Source organism: Triturus cristatus, chromosome 1_1 (assembly GCF_964204655.1).
Source record: "Triturus cristatus chromosome 1_1, aTriCri1.1, whole genome shotgun sequence".
NCBI lineage: Eukaryota > Metazoa > Chordata > Amphibia > Caudata > Salamandridae > Triturus > Triturus cristatus.
This window is the reverse complement of record NC_140579.1, coordinates 1107718589-1107727237: the sequence shown is the minus strand read 5'-3', so window position 1 is coordinate 1107727237 and position 8649 is coordinate 1107718589.

Sequence of the window (8649 nt, the reverse complement as noted above, 5' to 3'; positions counted from 1 at the left end):
AGGACAGGAACAGGAAGTTTTAGTGTCTGTGGAACTTACTTCCTCTCATAAAAATATTTTGAAAAAAATAAAAGCTTCTCCGTGCTCCAAACCTACAGCTCAATGACAACCTGAGGAGTTTTTTTAGCAGAAATGCACAAAAAAGCGTTTTCGAGAAGGATCTATGTTGCTCGCGAGATATTGTTTGCCAGATTGCAAAAGCTGCGTGTTCGGGATCGCGATCTGTATGAAAAGGCTTTATCTCGTGCGCGAACACGCATATTGCGAGCGCGAAAATGACGAAAACTGTAAGTCCGTGTTGTCGCGCTGTGCAGAGTTACCAAAAGTACGCGAGCTGAATCCCTAGGCTTACATACTGCCTAAAAAGCCCTATTTATTTAACACACACCCAAAAAATGCTATTCCACCCCAAAAAACACCTTTTGCAATAAAATCCAAAGCCATCCATGGTGTAAAAGAAAATCAACAGACAACACAAACTGTAAATTTAAATAACGCACCAAAGATTTGAGGCTGACTACCTCTGGGCCTACTGGCGGACTAGGCCACAAGCTTAGAACAGAATGGCAAAAGCAAGCACACTGCTTGGATGGCTCCACAAAATGGCCGCCACACACCCACAACAACAAGAAGTGGAAGACAGTCAATGTACGCCTATGGCAAAAGCACAATGCCTGCCTTCCTAAAATGGCCGCCACACACATGCACAGGCCACCCACCACAAATAACCAAAAAGTGATTACAAAGGACAGGAACAGGAAGTTTTAGTGTCTGTGGAACTTACTTCCTCTCATAAAAATATTTTGAAAAAAATAAAAGCTTCTCCGTGCTCCAAACCTACAGCTCAATGACAACCTGAGGAGTTTTTTTAGCAGAAATGCACAAAAAAGCGTTTTCGAGAAGGATCTATGTTGCTCGCGAGATATTGTTTGCCAGATTGCAAAAGCTGCGTGTTCGGGATCGCGATCTGTATGAAAAGGCTTTATCTCGTGCGCGAACACGCATATTGCGAGCGCGAAAATGACGAAAACTGTAAGTCCGTGTTGTCGCGCTGTGCAGAGTTACCAAAAGTACGCGAGCTGAATCCCTAGGCTTACATACTGCCTAAAAAGCCCTATTTATTTAACACACACCCAAAAAATGCTATTCCACCCCAAAAAACACCTTTTGCAATAAAATCCAAAGCCATCCATGGTGTAAAAGAAAATCAACAGACAACACAAACTGTAAATTTAAATAACGCACCAAAGATTTGAGGCTGACTACCTCTGGGCCTACTGGCGGACTAGGCCACAAGCTTGGAACAGAATGGCAAAAGCAAGCACACTGCTTGGATGGCTCCACAAAATGGCCGCCACACACCCACAACAACAAGAAATGAAAGACAGTCAATGTACGCCTATGGCAAAAGCACAATGCCTGCCTTCCTAAAATGGCCGCCACACACATGCGCAGGCCACCCACCACAAATAACCAAAAAGTGATTACAAAGGACAGGAACAGGAAGTTTTAGTGTCTGTGGAACTTACTTCCTCTCATAAAAATATTTTGAAAAAAATAAAAGCTTCTCCGTGCTCCAAACCTACAGCTCAATGACAACCTGTGAAGTTTTTTTAGCAGAAATGCACAAAAAAGTGTTTTCGAGAAGGATCTATGTTTCTCGCGAGATATTGTTTGCCAGATTGCAAAAGCTGCGTGTTCGGGATCGTGAACTGTACAAAAAGGCTTTATCGCGTGCGCGGACACGCATATTGCGAGCGCGAAAATGACGAAAAATGTAAGTCCGCGTTGTCGCGCTGTGCAGAGTTACCAAAAGTACGCGAGCTGAATCCCTAGGATTACATACTGCCTAAAAAGCTCTATTTATTTAACACACACCCAAAAAATGCTATTCCACCCCAAAAAACACCTTTTGCAATAGAATCCAAAGCCATCCATGGTGTAAAAGAAAATCAACAGACAACACAAACTGTAAATTTAAATAACGCACCAAAGATTTGAGGCTGACTACCTCTGGGCCTACTGGCGGACTAGGCCACAAGCTTGGAACAGAATGGCAAAAGCAAGCACACTGCTTGAATGGCTCCACAAAATGGCCGCCACACACCTACAACAACAAGAAATGGAAGACAGTCAATGTACGCCTATGGCAAAAGCACAATGCCTGCCTTCCTAAAATGGCCGCCACACACATGCACAGGCCACCCACCACTAATAACCACAAAGTGATTACAAAGGACAGGAACAGGAAGTTTTAGTGTCTGTGGAACTTACTTCCTCTCATAAAAATATTTTGAAAAAAATAAAAGCTTCTCCGTGCTCCAAACCTACAGGTCAATGACAACCTGAGGAGTTTTTTTAGCAGAAATGCACAAAAAAGCGTTTTCGAGAAGGATCTATGTTGCTCGCGAGATATTGTTTGCCAGATTGCAAAAGCTGCGTGTTCGGGATCGTGAACTGTACAAAAAGGCTTTATCGCGTGCTCGAACACGCATATTGCGAGCGCGAAAATGACGAAAACTGTAAGTCCGCGTTGTCGCGCTGTGCAGAGTTACCAAAAGTACGCGAGCTGAATCCCTAGGCTTACATACTGCCTAAAAAGCCCTATTTATTTAACACACACCCAAAAAATGCTATTCCACCCCAAAAAACACCTTTTGCAATAAAATCCAAAGCCATCCATGGTGTAAAAGAAAATCAACAGACAACACAAACTGTAAATTTAAATAACGCACCAAAGATTTGAGGCTGACTACCTCTGGGCCTACTGGCGGACTAGGCCACAAGCTTAGAACAGAATGGCAAAAGCAAGCACACTGCTTGGATGGCTCCACAAAATGGCCGCCACACACCCACAACAACAAGAAGTGGAAGACAGTCAATGTACGCCTATGGCAAAAGCACAATGCCTGCCTTCCTAAAATGGCCGCCACACACATGCACAGGCCACCCACCACAAATAACCAAAAAGTGATTACAAAGGACAGGAACAGGAAGTTTTAGTGTCTGTGGAACTTACTTCCTCTCATAAAAATATTTTGAAAAAAATAAAAGCTTCTCCGTGCTCCAAACCTACAGCTCAATGACAACCTGAGGAGTTTTTTTAGCAGAAATGCACAAAAAAGCGTTTTCGAGAAGGATCTATGTTGCTCGCGAGATATTGTTTGCCAGATTGCAAAAGCTGCGTGTTCGGGATCGCGATCTGTATGAAAAGGCTTTATCTCGTGCGCGAACACGCATATTGCGAGCGCGAAAATGACGAAAACTGTAAGTCCGTGTTGTCGCGCTGTGCAGAGTTACCAAAAGTACGCGAGCTGAATCCCTAGGCTTACATACTGCCTAAAAAGCCCTATTTATTTAACACACACCCAAAAAATGCTATTCCACCCCAAAAAACACCTTTTGCAATAAAATCCAAAGCCATCCATGGTGTAAAAGAAAATCAACAGACAACACAAACTGTAAATTTAAATAACGCACCAAAGATTTGAGGCTGACTACCTCTGGGCCTACTGGCGGACTAGGCCACAAGCTTAGAACAGAATGGCAAAAGCAAGCACACTGCTTGGATGGCTCCACAAAATGGCCGCCACACACCCACAACAACAAGAAGTGGAAGACAGTCAATGTACGCCTATGGCAAAAGCACAATGCCTGCCTTCCTAAAATGGCCGCCACACACATGCACAGGCCACCCACCACAAATAACCAAAAAGTGATTACAAAGGACAGGAACAGGAAGTTTTAGTGTCTGTGGAACTTACTTCCTCTCATAAAAATATTTTGAAAAAAATAAAAGCTTCTCCGTGCTCCAAACCTACAGCTCAATGACAACCTGAGGAGTTTTTTTAGCAGAAATGCACAAAAAAGCGTTTTCGAGAAGGATCTATGTTGCTCGCGAGATATTGTTTGCCAGATTGCAAAAGCTGCGTGTTCGGGATCGCGATCTGTATGAAAAGGCTTTATCTCGTGCGCGAACACGCATATTGCGAGCGCGAAAATGACGAAAACTGTAAGTCCGTGTTGTCGCGCTGTGCAGAGTTACCAAAAGTACGCGAGCTGAATCCCTAGGCTTACATACTGCCTAAAAAGCCCTATTTATTTAACACACACCCAAAAAATGCTATTCCACACCAAAAAACACCTTTTGCAAAAATATCCAAAGCCATCCATGGTGTAAAAGAAAATCAACAGACAACACAAACTGTAAATTTAAATAACGCACCAAAGATTTGAGGCTGACTACCTCTGGGCCTACTGGCAGACTAGGCCACAAGCTTGGAACAGAATGGCAAAAGCAAGCACACTGCTTGGATGGCTCCACAAAATGGCCGCCACACACCCACAACAACAAGAAGTGGAAGACAGTCAATGTACGCCTATGGCAAAAGCACAATGCCTGCCTTCCTAAAATGGCCGCCACACACATGCACAGGCCACCCACCACAAATAACCAAAAAGTGATTACAAAGGACAGGAACAGGAAGTTTTAGTGTCTGAGGAACTTACTTCCTCTCATAAAAATATTTTGAAAAAAATAAAAGCTTCTCCGTGCTCCAAACCTACAGCTCAATGACAACCTGAGGAGTTTTTTTAGCAGAAATGCACAAAAAAGCGTTTTCGAGAAGTATCTATGTTGCTCGCGAGATATTGTTTGCCAGATTGCAAAAGCTGCGTGTTCGGGATCGCGATCTGTACGAAAAGGCTTTATCGCGTGCGCGAACACGCATATTGCGAGCGCGAAAATGACGAAAACTGTAAGTCCGTGTTGTCGCGCTGTGCAGAGTTACCAAAAGTACGCAAGCTGAATCCCTAGGCTTACATACTGCCTAAAAAGCCCTATTTATTTAACACACATCCAAAAAATGCTATTCCACACCAAAAAACACCTTTTGCAAAAATATCCAAAGCCATCCATGGTGTAAAAGAAAATCAACAGACAACACAAACTGTAAATTTAAATAACGCACCAAAGATTTGAGGCTGACTACCTCTGGGCCTACTGGCGGACTAGGCCACAAGCTTGGAACAGAATGGCAAAAGCAAGCACACTGCTTGGATGGCTCCACAAAATGGCCGCCACACACCCACAACAACAAGAAATGAAAGACAGTCAATGTACGCCTATGGCAAAAGCACAATGCCTGCCTTCCTAAAATGGCCGCCACACACATGCGCAGGCCACCCACCACAAATAACCAAAAAGTGATTACAAAGGACAGGAACAGGAAGTTTTAGTGTCTGTGGAACTTACTTCCTCTCATAAAAATATTTTGAAAAAAATAAAAGCTTCTCCGTGCTCCAAACCTACAGCTCAATGACAATCTGAGGAGTTTTTTTAGCAGAAATGCACAAAAAAGCGTTTTCGAGAAGGATCTATGTTGCTCGCGAGATATTGTTTGCAAGATTGCAAAAGCTGCGTGTTCGGGATCGCGATCTGTACGAAATGGCTTTGTCGCGTGCGCGAACACGCATATTGCGAGCGCGAAAATGACGAAAACTGTAAGTCCGTGTTGTCGCGCTGTGCAGAGTTACCAAAAGTACGCGAGCTGAATCCCTAGGCTTACATACTGCCTAAAAATCCCTATTTATTTAACACACACCCAAAAAATGCTATTCCACACCAAAAAACCCTTTTGCAATAATATCCAAAGCCATCCATGGTGTAAAAGAAAATCAACAGACAAAACAAACTGTAAATTTAAATAACGCACCAAAGATTTGAGGCTGACTACCTCTGGGCCTACTGGCGGACTAGGCCACAAGCTTGGAACAGAATGGCAAAAGCAAGCACACTGCTTGGATGGCTCCACAAAATGGCCGCCACACACCCACAAAAACAAGAAATGGAAGACAGTCAATGTACGCCTATGGCAAAAGCACAATGCCTGCCTTCCTAAAATGGCCGCCACACACATGCGCAGGCCACCCACTACAAATAACCAAAAAGTGATTACAAAGGACAGGAACAGGAAGTTTTAGTGTCTGTGGAACTTACTTCCTCTCATAAAAATATTTTGAAAAAAATAAAAGCTTCTCCGTGCTCCAAACCTACAGCTCAATGACAACCTGTGAAGTTTTTTTAGCAGAAATGCACAAAAAAGTGTTTTCGAGAAGGATCTATGTTTCTCGCGAGATATTGTTTGCCAGATTGCAAAAGCTGCGTGTTCGGGATCGTGAACTGTACAAAAAGGCTTTATCGCGTGCGCGGACACGCATATTGCGAGCGCGAAAATGACGAAAAATGTAAGTCCGCGTTGTCGCGCTGTGCAGAGTTACCAAAAGTACGCGAGCTGAATCCCTAGGATTACATACTGCCTAAAAAGCTCTATTTATTTAACACACACCCAAAAAATGCTATTCCACCCCAAAAAACACCTTTTGCAATAGAATCCAAAGCCATCCATGGTGTAAAAGAAAATCAACAGACAACACAAACTGTAAATTTAAATAACGCACCAAAGATTTGAGGCTGACTACCTCTGGGCCTACTGGCGGACTAGGCCACAAGCTTGGAACAGAATGGCAAAAGCAAGCACACTGCTTGAATGGCTCCACAAAATGGCCGCCACACACCCACAACAACAAGAAATGGAAGACAGTCAATGTACGCCTATGGCAAAAGCACAATGCCTGCCTTCCTAAAATGGCCGCCACACACATGCACAGGCCACCCACCACTAATAACCACAAAGTGATTACAAAGGACAGGAACAGGAAGTTTTAGTGTCTGTGGAACTTACTTCCTCTCATAAAAATATTTTGAAAAAAATAAAAGCTTCTCCGTGCTCCAAACCTACAGGTCAATGACAACCTGAGGAGTTTTTTTAGCAGAAATGCACAAAAAAGCGTTTTCGAGAAGGATCTATGTTGCTCGCCAGATATTGTTTGCCAGATTGCAAAAGCTGCGTGTTCGGGATCGTGAACTGTACAAAAAGGCTTTATCGCGTGCTCGAACACGCATATTGCGAGCGCGAAAATGACGAAAACTGTAAGTCCGCGTTGTCGCGCTGTGCAGAGTTACCAAAAGTACGCGAGCTGAATCCCTAGGCTTACATACTGCCTAAAAAGCCCTATTTATTTAACACACACCCAAAAAATGCTATTCCACCCCAAAAAACACCTTTTGCAATAAAATCCAAAGCCATCCATGGTGTAAAAGAAAATCAACAGACAACACAAACTGTAAATTTAAATAACGCACCAAAGATTTGAGGCTGACTACCTCTGGGCCTACTGGCGGACTAGGCCACAAGCTTAGAACAGAATGGCAAAAGCAAGCACACTGCTTGGATGGCTCCACAAAATGGCCGCCACACACCCACAACAACAAGAAGTGGAAGACAGTCAATGTACGCCTATGGCAAAAGCACAATGCCTGCCTTCCTAAAATGGCCGCCACACACATGCACAGGCCACCCACCACAAATAACCAAAAAGTGATTACAAAGGACAGGAACAGGAAGTTTTAGTGTCTGTGGAACTTACTTCCTCTCATAAAAATATTTTGAAAAAAATAAAAGCTTTTCCGTGCTCCAAACCTACAGCTCAATGACAACCTGAGGAGTTTTTTTAGCAGAAATGCACAAAAAAGCGTTTGAGAAGGATCTATGTTGCTCGCGAGATATTGTTTGCCAGATTGCAAAAGCTGCGTGTTCGGGATCGCGATCTGTATGAAAAGGCTTTATCTCGTGCGCGAACACGCATATTGCGAGCGCGAAAATGACGAAAACTGTAAGTCCGTGTTGTCGCGCTGTGCAGAGTTACCAAAAGTACGCGAGCTGAATCCCTAGGCTTACATACTGCCTAAAAAGCCCTATTTATTTAACACACACCCAAAAAATGCTATTCCACCCCAAAAAACACCTTTTGCAATAAAATCCAAAGCCATCCATGGTGTAAAAGAAAATCAACAGACAACACAAACTGTAAATTTAAATAACGCACCAAAGATTTGAGGCTGACTACCTCTGGGCCTACTGGCGGACTAGGCCACAAGCTTAGAACAGAATGGCAAAAGCAAGCACACTGCTTGGATGGCTCCACAAAATGGCCGCCACACACCCACAACAACAAGAAGTGGAAGACAGTCAATGTACGCCTATGGCAAAAGCACAATGCCTGCCTTCCTAAAATGGCCGCCACACACATGCACAGGCCACCCACCACAAATAACCAAAAAGTGATTACAAAGGACAGGAACAGGAAGTTTTAGTGTCTGTGGAACTTACTTCCTCTCATAAAAATATTTTGAAAAAAATAAAAGCTTCTCCGTGCTCCAAACCTACAGCTCAATGACAACCTGAGGAGTTTTTTTAGCAGAAATGCACAAAAAAGCGTTTTCGAGAAGGATCTATGTTGCTCGCGAGATATTGTTTGCCAGATTGCAAAAGCTGCGTGTTCGGGATCGCGATCTGTATGAAAAGGCTTTATCTCGTGCGCGAACACGCATATTGCGAGCGCGAAAATGACGAAAACTGTAAGTCCGTGTTGTCGCGCTGTGCAGAGTTACCAAAAGTACGCGAGCTGAATCCCTAGGCTTACATACTGCCTAAAAAGCCCTATTTATTTAACACACACCCAAAAAATGCTATTCCACACCAAAAAACACCTTTTGCAAAAATATCCAAAGCCATCCATGGTGTAAAA